Here is an 11,349-nt window from a genome sequence, read left to right as displayed (position 1 = left end):
TGTTTATTATTATGATTACTATGATTATTATGGATCTTGGTATAATTATGATGAGTATTACGATCATCAGTAAGATCATTAGGGTTATTACGATTATTATGATTATTATGTCTATAATAATGATTATTAAAATTATTTCCATGGTTATTCTGTTTATTACTACGACTCTTATGATTATTATAGGTAGTATAATGATTACTATGATTATTATGATTATTGTAGTTATTATGATGATCACTAGGATTATTATTGTTGATAGTATGGTTATTATGATCAAGATTCAGATTATTATTGCTATTATGATTTTTATGGCTATCATTGCTAGTATAATGATAATTATGATTATATCCAAGTTTATTATGGTTATTATTATGACCATTATAATTATTATAGTTATTATGATTATTATGATTATTATGGCCAGTATAATGGTTATTATGAATATTTCCATGCTGATTATGACTATTATTATAATTATTATGATTATTATGGTTATTATGATTATTATGGTTGCTATGGCTAGTATAACGGTTATTATGATTATTTCAAAGCTTGTTATGTTTATTATTATGATTCCTATGATTATTATGGATCTTGGTATAATTATGATGAGTATTACGATCATCAGTAAGATCATTATGGTTATTACGATTATTATGATTATTATGTCTATAATAATCATTATTAAAATCATTTCCATGATTATTCTGTCTATTATTACGACTGTTATGATTATTATAGGTAGTATAATGATTACTATGATTATTATGGTTATTGTAGTTATTATGATGATCACTATGATTATTATTGTTGTTAGTATTATTATTATGATCAAGATTCAGATTATTATGGCTATTATGATTTTTATGGCTATCATTGCTAGTATAATGATAATTATGGTTATTTCCAAGTTTACTATGGTTATTATTATGACCATTATAATTATTATAGTTATTATGATTATTATGATTATTATGGCCAGTATAATGGTTATTATGAATATTTCCATGCTTATTATGACTATTATTATAATGATTATGATTATTATGGTTATTATGATTATTATGGTTGCTATGGCTAGTATGACGGTTATTATGATTATTTCAAAGCTTATTATGTTTATTATTATGGTTACAATGATTATTATGGATCTTGGTATAATTATGATGAATATTATGATCATCATTAAGATCATTATGGTTATTACGATTATTATGATTATTATGTCTATAATAATGATTATTAAAATTATTTCCAGGATTATTCTGTTTATTATTACGACTCATATGATTGTTGTAGTTATTATGATGATTACTATGATTATTAGGCTTGTTAGTATGATTATTATGATCACCATTCTGATTATTACGGCTATTGTGATTTTTATCGTTACTATGGCTATTAGAATGATTATTATGGTTATTTCCAAGGTTATTATGGTTATTATTATCACTATTATGATTATTATAGTTATTATGATTATTATTGTTATTATTGCTAGTATAACGGTTATTATGATTATTTCCAAGGTTATTATGACTATTATTATAATTATTATGATTATTATGGTTATTATGATTATTCTGGTTACTATGGCTAGTATAACGGTTATTATGGTCATTTCAAGGCTTATTATGTTTATTATTATGATTACTATGATTATTATGGATCTTGGTATAATTATGATGAATATTACGATCATCATTAAGATCATTATGGTTATTACGGTTATTATGATTATTATGTCTATAATAATGATTATTAAAATTATTTCCATGATTATTCTGTTTATTATTACGACTCTTATGATTGTTGTAGTTATTATGATGATTACTATGATTATTAGGCTTGTTAGTCTGATTATTAGGATCACCATACAGATTATTATGGCTATTGTGATTTTTATGGTTATTATGTCTATTATAATGATTATTATGATTATTTCCAAGCTTATTATGGTTATTATTTTGACTATTATGATTATTATACTTATTATGATTATTATGGTTATTATGGCTAGTATAAAGGTTATTATGATTATTTCCAAGTTTATTATGCTTATTATTATAATTATTATGTTTATTATGGTTATTATGATTATTATGGTTACTCTGGCTAGTATAACGGTTATTACGGTTATTTCAAAGCTTGTTATGTTTATTATTACGGATACTATGATTATTATGGATCTTGGTATAATTATGATGAATATTATGATCATCATTAAGATCATAATGGTTATTACGATTATTATGATTATTATGTCTATAATAATGATTATTAAAATTATTTCCAGGATTATTCTGTTTATTATTACGACTCTTATGATTGTTGTAGTTATTATGATGATTACTATGATTATTAGGCTTGTTAGTATGATTATTATGATCACCATTCTGATTATTACGGCTATTGTGATTTTTATGGATACTATGGCTATTAGAATTATTATTATGGTTATTTCCAAGGTTATTATGGTTATTATTATCACTTTTATGATTATTATAGTTATTATGATTATTATTGTTATTATTGCTAGTATAACGGTTATTATGATTATTTCCAAGGTTATTATGGTTATTATTATAATTATTATGATTATTATGGTTATTATGATTATTCTGGTTACTATGGCTAGTATAACGGTTATTATGATTATTTCAAGGCTTATTATGTTTATTATTATGATTACTATGATTATTATGGATCTTGGTATAATTATGATGAGTATTACGATCATCAGTAAGATCATTATGGTTATTACGATTATTATGATTATTATGTCTATAATAATGATTATTAAAATCATTTCCATGATTATTCTGTTTATTATTACGACTGTTATGATTATTATAGGTAGTATAATGATTACTATGATTATTATGATTATTGTTGTTACTATGATGATCACTATGATTATTATTGTTGTTAGTATGATTATTATGATCAAGATTCAGATTATTATGGCTATTATGATTTTTATGGCTATCATTGCTAGTATAATTATAATTATGATTATTACCAAGTTTATTATGGTTATTATTATGACCATTATAATTATTATAGTTATTATGATTATTATGATTATTATGGCCAGTATAATGGTTATTATGAATATTTCCATGCTTATTATGACTATTATTAAAATGATTATGATTATTATGGTTGCTGTGGCTAGTATAACGGTTATTATGATTATTTCAGAGCTTATTATGTTTATTATTATGATTACAATGATTATTATGGATCTTGGTATAATTATGATGAATATTATGATCATCATTAAGATCATTATGGTTATTACGCTTATTAAGATTATTATGTCTATAATAACGATTATTATGATTATTTCCATGATTAATCTGTTTATTATTAGGACTCTTATGATTGTTGTAGTTATTATGATGATTACTATGATTGTTAGGCTTGTTAGTATGATTATTATGATCACCATTCTGATTATTACGGCTATTGTGATTTTTATGGTTATTATGGCGATTAGAATGATTATTATGGTTATTTCGATGCTTATTACGGTTATTATTATCACTATTATGATTATTATAGTTATTATGATTATTCTGATTATTATGGCTAGTATAATGGTTATTATGAATATTTCCATGCTTATTATGGCTATGATTATAATTATTATGATTATTATGGTTATTATGATCATTATGGTTGCTATGGCTATTATAACGGTTATTATGATTATTTCAAAGCTTATTAGGTTTATTATTATGATTACAATGATTATTATGGATCTTGGTATAATTATGATGAATATTATGATCATCATTAAGATCTTTATGGTTATTATGCTTATTAAGATTATTATGTCTACAATAATGATTACTATGATTGATTCCATGATTATTCTGTTTATTATTACGATTCTTATGATTGTTGGAGTTATTATGATGATTACTATGATTATTAGGCTTGTTAGTATGATTATTATGATCACCATTCTGATTATTACGGTTATAGAGATTTTTATGGTTACTATGGCTATTAGAATGATTATTATGGTTATTTCCAAGGTTATTGTGGTTATTATTATCACTATTATGATTATTATAGTTATTCTGATTATTATTGTTATTATGGCTAGTATAATGGTTATTATGACTATTTCCAAGCTTATTATGGTTATTATTATAATTATTATGATTATTATGGTTATTATGGTTATTCTGGTTACTGTGGCTTGTATAACATTAAGATCATTATGGTTATTACGATTATTATGATTATTGTTTCTATAATAATGATTATTAAAATTATTTCCATGATTATTCTGTTTATTATTAGGACTCTTATGATTGTTGTAGTTATTATGATGATTACTATGATTATTAGGCTTGTTAGTATGATTATTATGATCACCATTCAGATTATTATGGCTATAGTGATTTTTATTGTTATTATGTATATTATATTGATTATTATGATTATTTCCAAGCTTACTATGGTTATTATTATGACTATTATGATTATTATAGTTATTATGATTATTATGGTTATTGTGGCTAGTATAATGGTTATTATGATTATTTCCAATTTTATTATGCTTATTATTACAATTATTATGATTATTGTGGTTACTCTGGCTAGTATAACGGTTATTATATTTGTTTCAATGCTTATTATGTTTATTATTACGGATACTATGATTATTATAGATCTTGGTATAATTATGATGAATATTATGATCATCATTACGTACATTATGTTTATTACGCTTATTATGTTTATTATGTCAATAATAATGATTGTTATGATTATTTCCATGATTATTCTGTTTATTATTACGACTCTTATGATTGTTGTAGTTATTATGATGATTACTATTATTATTAGGCTTGTTAGTATGATTATTATGATCACCATTCTGATTATTACGGCTATAGTGATTTTTATGGTTACTATGGCTATTAGAATGATTATTATGGTTATTTCCATGGTTATTATGGTTATTATTATGACTATCTTGAATATTATAGTTATTATGATTATTATGATTATTATGGCTAGTATACTGGTTATTATGATTATTTCCAAGTTTATTATGCTTATTATTATAATTATTATGATTATTATGGTTATTATGATTATTATGGTTACTATGGCTATTATTACGGTTATTACGATTATTTCAAAGCTTATTATGTTTATTATTATGATTACTATGTTTATTATATACCTTGGTATAATTATGATGCATGTTATGGTCATCCATAGGATCATTATGGTTTTTACGATTATTATGATTATTATGTCTATAATAATGATTGGTAAGATTATTTCCAGGTCTATTCTGTTTATTATTAGGACTGTCCTGATTATTGTAGTTTTCATGATGATTACTATGATTATTTCGGTCGTTAGTAAGATTATTATGATCACCATTCAGATTATTACGGCTACTATGATTATTGGGATTACTATGGCTGTAATAACGATTATTAAAATTATTTCCATGATTATTCTGTTTATTATTAGGACTCTTATGATTGTTGTAGTTATTATGATGATTACTATGATTATTAGGCTTGTTAGTATGATTATTATGATCACCATTCTGATTATTACGGCTATTGTGATTTTTATGGTTATTATGGCGATTAGAATGATTATTATGGTTATTTCGATGCTTATTATGGTTATTATTATCACTATTATGATTATTATAGTTATTATGATTATTCTGATTATTATGGCTAGTATAATGGTTATTATGAATATTTCCATGCTTATTATGGCTATGATTATAATTATTATGATTATTATGGTTATTATGATCATTATGGTTGCTATGGCTATTATAACGGTTATTATGATTATTTCAAAGCTTATTAGGTTTATTATTATGATTACAATGATTATTATGGATCTTGGTATAATTATGATGAATATTATGATCATCATTAAGATCTTTATGGTTATTACGCTTATTAAGATTATTATGTCTACAATAATGATTACTATGATTGATTCCATGATTATTCTGCTTATTATTACGATTCTTATGATTGATGGAGTTATTATGATGATTACTATGATTATTAGGCTTGTTAGTATGATTATTATGATCACCATTCTGATTATTACGGCTATTGTGATTTTTATGGTTACTATGGCTATTAGAATGATTATTATGGTTATTTCCAAGGTTATTATGGTTATTATTATCACTATTATGATTATTATAGTTATTATGATTATTATTGTTATTTTTGCTAGTATAACGGTTATTATGATTATTTCCAAGGTTATTATGACTATTATTATAATTATTATGATTATTACGGTTATTATGATTATTATGGTTACTATGGCTAGTATAACGGTTATTATGATCATTTCAAGGCTTATTATGTTTATTATTATGATTACTATGATTATTATGGATCTTGGTATAATTATGATGAGTATTACGATCATCAGTAAGATCATTAGGGTTATTACAATTATTATGATTATTATGTCTATAATAATGATTATTAAAATTATTTCCATGGTTATTCTGTTTATTATTACGACTCTTATGACTATTATAGGTAGTATAATGATTACTATGATTATTATGATTATTGTTGTTATTATGATGATCACTATGATTATTATTGTTGTTAGTATGATTATTATGATCAAGATTCAGATTTTTATGGCTATTATGATTTTTATGGCTATCATTGCTAGTATAATGATAATTATGATTATTTCCAAGTTTATGATGGTTATTATTATGACCATTATAATTATTATAGTTATTATGATTATTATGATTATTATGGCCAGTATAATGGTTATTATGAATATTTCCATGCTTATTATGACTATTATTAAAATTATTATGATTATTATGGTTGCTGTGGCTAGTATAACGGTTATTATGATTATTTCAAAGCTTATTATGGTTATTATTTTGACTATTATGATTATTATACTTATTATGATTATTATGGTTATTATGGCTAGTATAATGGTTATTTAGATTATTTCCAAGTTTATTATGCTTATTATCATAATTATTATGATTATTATGGTTATTATGATTATTATGGTTACTCTGGCTAGTATAACGGTTATTACGATTATTTCAAAGCTTGTTGTGTTTATTATTACGGATACTATGATTATTATGGATCTTGGTATAATTATGATGAATATTATGATCATCATTAAGATCATTATGGTTATTACGCTTATTAAGATTATTATGTCTATAATAATGATTATTAAAATTATTTCCAGGATTATTCTGTTTATTATTTCGACTCTTATGATTGTTGTAGTTATTATGATGATTACTATGATTATTAGGCTTGTTAGTATGATTATTATGATCACCATTCAGATTATTATTATTGCTATTGTGATTTTTATGGTTATTATGTCTATTATAATGATTATTATGATTATTTCGAAGCTTATTATGGTTATTATTTTGAATATTATTATTATTATACTTATTATGATTATTATGGTTATTATGGCTAGTATAATGGTTATTATGACTATTTCCAAGCTTATTATGGTTATTATTATAATTATTATGATTATTATGGTTATTATGATTATTCTGGTTACTATGGCTAGTATAACGGTTATTATGATCATTTCAAGGCTTATTATGTTTATTATTATGATTACTATGATTATTATGGATCTTGGTATAATTATGATGAGTATTACGATCATCAGTAAGATCATTAGGGTTATTACGATTATTATGATTATTATGTCTATAATAATGATTATTAAAATTATTTCCATGGTTATTCTGTTTATTATTACGACTCTTATGATTATTATAGGTAGTATAATGATTACTATGATTATTATGATTATTGTAGTTATTATGATGATCACTAGGATTATTATTGTTGATAGTATGGTTATTATGATCAAGATTCAGATTATTATTGCTATTATGATTTTTATGGCTATCATTGCTAGTATAATGATAATTATGATTATATCCAAGTTTATTATGGTTATTATTATGACCATTATAATTATTATAGTTATTATGATTATTATGATTATTATGGCCAGTATAATGGTTATTATGAATATTTCCATGCTTATTATGACTATTATTATAATTATTATGATTATTATGGTTATTATGATTATTATGGTTGCTATGGCTAGTATAACGGTTATTATGATTATTTCAAAGCTTGTTATGTTTATTATTATGATTCCTATGATTATTATGGATCTTGGTATAATTATGATGAGTATTACGATCATCAGTAAGATCATTATGGTTATTACGATTATTATGATTATTATGTCTATAATAATCATTATTAAAATCATTTCCATGATTATTCTGTCTATTATTACGACTGTTATGATTATTATAGGTAGTATAATGATTACTATGATTATTATGGTTATTGTAGTTATTATGATGATCACTATGATTATTATTGTTGTTAGTATGATTATTATGATCAAGATTCAGATTATTATGGCTATTATGATTTTTATGGCTATCATTGCTAGTATAATGATAATTATGGTTATTTCCAAGTTTACTATGGTTATTATTATGACCATTATAATTATTATAGTTATTATGATTATTATGATTATTATGGCCAGTATAATGGTTATTATGAATATTTCCATGCTTATTATGACTATTATTATAATGATTATGATTATTATGGTTATTATGATTATTATGGTTGCTATGGCTAGTATGACGGTTATTATGATTATTTCAAAGCTTATTATGTTTATTATTATGGTTACAATGATTATTATGGATCTTGGTATAATTATGATGAATATTATGATCATCATTAAGATCATTATGGTTATTACGATTATTATGTTTATTATGTCTATAATAATGATTATTAAAATTATTTCCAAGATTATTCTGTTTATTATTACGACTCTTATGATTGTTGTAGTTATTATGATGATTACTATGGTTATTAGGCTTGTTAGTATGATTATTATGATCACCATTCAGATTATTATTATTGCTATTGTGATTTTTATTGTTATTATGTCTATTATAATGATTATTATGATTATTTCGAAGTTTATTATGGTTATTATTTTGACTACTATGATTATTATACTTATTATGATTATTATGGTTATTATGGCTAGTATAATGGTTATTTAGATTATTTCCAAGTTTATTATGCTTATTATTATAATTATTATGATTATTATGGTTATTATGATTATTATGGTTACTCTGGCTAGTATAACGTTTATTACGATTATTTCAAAGCTTGTTATGTTTATTATTACGGATACTATGATTATTATGGATCTTGGTATAATTATGATGAATATTATGATCATCATTAAGATCATTATGGTTATTACGCTTATTAAGATTATTATGTCTATAATAATGATTATTATGATTATTTCCATGATTATTCTGTTTATTATTACGACTCTTATGATTGTTGTAGTTATTATGATGATTACTATGATTATTAGGCTTGTTAGTATGATTATTATGATCACCATTCTGATTATTACGGCTATTGTGATTTTTATGTTTATTATGGCGATTAGAATGATTATTATGGTTATTTCGAAGCTTATTATGGTTATTATTATCACTATTATGATTATTATAGTTATTATGATTATTCTGATTATTATGGCTAGTATAATGGTTATTATGAATATTTCCATGCTTATTATGTCTATGATTATAATTATTATGATTATTATGGTTGCTATGGCTATTATAACGGTTATTATGATTATTTCAAAGCTTATTATGTTTATTATTATGATTACAATGATTATTATGGATCTTGGTATAATTATGATGAATATTATGATCATCATTAAGATCTTTATCGTTATTACGCTTATTAAGATTATTATGTCTACAATAATGATTATTATGATTGATTCCATGATTATTCTGTTTATTATTACGATTCTTATGATTGTTGTAGTTATTATGATGATTACTATGATTATTAGGCTTGTTAGTATGATTATTATGATCACCATTCTGATTATTACGGCTATTGTGATTTTTATGGTTACTATGGCTATTAGAATTATTATTATGGTTATTTCCAAGGTTATTATGGTTATTATTATCACTATTATGATTATTATAGTTATTATGATTATTATTGTTATTATTGCTAGTATAACGGTTATTATGATTATTTCCAAGGTTATTATGACTATTATTATAATTATTATGATTATTATGGTTATTATGATTATTATGGTTGCTATGGCTAGTATAACGGTTATTATGATTATTTCAAAGCTTATTATGTATATTATTATGGTTACAATGATTATTATGGATCTTGGTATAATTATGATGAATATTATGATCATCATTAAGATCATTATGGTTATTACGATTATTATGATTATTATGTCTATAATAATGATTATTAAAATTATTTCCAGGATTATTCTGTTTATTATTACGACTCTTATGATTGTTGTAGTTATTATGATGATTACTATGATTATTAGGCTTGTTAGTATGATTATTATGATCACCATTCTGATTATTACGGCTATTGTGATTTTTATGGTTACTATGGCTATTAGAATGATTATTATGGTTATTTCCAAGGTTATTATGGTTATTATTATCACTATTATGATTATTATAGTTATTATGATTATTATTGTTATTATTGCTAGTATAACGGTTATTATGATTATTTCCTAGGTTATTATGACTATTATTATAATTATTATGATTATTATGGTTATTATGATTATTCTGGTTACTATGGCTAGTATAACGGTTATTATGGTCATTTCAAGGCTTATTATGTTTATTATTATGATTACTATGGTTATTATGGATCTTGGTATAATTATGATGAGTATTACGATCATCAGTAAGATCATTAGGGTTATTACGATTATTATGATTATTATGTCTATAATAATGATTATTAAAATTATTTCCATGGTTATTCTGTTTATTATTACGACTCTTATGATTATTATAGGTAGTATAATGATTACTATGATTATTATGATTATTGTTGTTATTATGATGATCACTATGATTATTATTGTTGTTAGTATGATTATTATGATCAAGCTTCAGATTATTATGGCTATTATGATTTTTATGGCTATCATTGCTAGTATAATGATAATTATGATTATTTCCAAGTTTATTATGGTTATTATTATGACCATTATAATTATTATAGTTATTATGATTATTATGATTATTATGGCCAGTATAATGGTTATTATGAATATTTCCATGCTTATTATGACTATTATTAAAATTATTATGATTATTATGGTTGCTGTGGCTAGTATAACGGTTATTATGATTATTTC

Source organism: Calliopsis andreniformis, unplaced genomic scaffold, assembly GCF_051401765.1.
Source record: "Calliopsis andreniformis isolate RMS-2024a unplaced genomic scaffold, iyCalAndr_principal scaffold0265, whole genome shotgun sequence".
NCBI classification, from domain to species: Eukaryota; Metazoa; Arthropoda; class Insecta; order Hymenoptera; family Andrenidae; genus Calliopsis; species Calliopsis andreniformis.
This window is presented reverse-complemented; position numbering follows the sequence as displayed.